Source organism: Ursus maritimus, unplaced genomic scaffold, assembly GCF_017311325.1.
Source record: "Ursus maritimus isolate PB19 unplaced genomic scaffold, ASM1731132v1 scaffold_19, whole genome shotgun sequence".
Taxonomy (NCBI): Eukaryota; Metazoa; Chordata; class Mammalia; order Carnivora; family Ursidae; genus Ursus; species Ursus maritimus.
Genome location: NW_024424341.1, coordinates 40,619,299 through 40,620,294, shown reverse-complemented (window position 1 = coordinate 40,620,294; position 996 = coordinate 40,619,299). Strand labels below are relative to the sequence as shown.

Here is a 996-nt window from a genome sequence, read left to right as displayed (position 1 = left end):
TGGTTGTTTAGGCTGGTCTTGTACCTATCCAGCTTGACTCGGGGGACCGGCTGAAAACGGTGTCTCCTACTCCTCCGCCATCTTAACTCCTTTCCTGAACATTTTCCTTTTAATGTGTGCATTTCGCTAAATGCACAGCAGGGATCTGATGGGCCGGCTGGCCTCCTTTTTTTTTTTTCTTTTAAGATTTTATTTGACAGAGAGTGTAAGCAGGGGGAGCAGCAGGCAGAGGGAGAATCAGACTCTATCCTGAGCAGGGAGCTCGACGCGGGGCTCGATCCCAGGACCCTGGGATCATGACTGAGCTGAAGTCAAAGGCTTAACCAACTGAGCCACCCAGGCACCCCTATGTGCTTCCTTTCCACCCAGTGGTAATGAGCATCCTAAAGATCTCAACCTAGGCCTGAAGAAATTCACACTTGCTGCCTCTTGCATGTTGTTATGAAAGGAACTGTCTAGGAACCATGCTGCGATTTCAGCAAGCAGATGGCAGAAATTCTTAACAAACATAATTTTTGGTCTAGCAGTTTTGATATCCTCTCGGATGAAGAAGTTCATCAGGACCTCAAAACTTATTCCAGTTGGCCCACCTGCCCCCAGCTCTGTTTCTGGAGAGCTCATAGGAGGACTTGATTGAATTAAGAAGCTAGAGACATCTGAAGAACCAGATACAATTTGCCCCAAAGCTCCCAAATTAGAGGAAAGGCTCAAAGTACTGACAAATAAAGCTTCTGTAATGCTCTTTATGAAAAGCAAGAGGAAGCAAAATGTGGATGCAGCTAACAAATTCTGGAGCTACTAAATACTACTGGCGTTGAATAGGAGATATTTGATAGATCGGAGGACGAAGAATTTCGACAACAGTTAAAAGCTCACTCGAATTGGCCCCCATACCCTCAGCTGTAGGTGAAAGGGGAGCTTGATGAACATCTGCATATTGTGAAGAAGCTGAAAGAAAATGGTGCTTTGCTGCCTAAACTGAAAGGAGAAAATTAA

The 996-nt window shown here is 45.3% G+C and overlaps 1 pseudogene; it reads left to right on the top strand.

Annotated features, from left to right (window-relative positions):
- Window positions 1-996, top strand: part of LOC103679648 — a 7,454-nt pseudogene extending 6,458 nt beyond the window's left edge.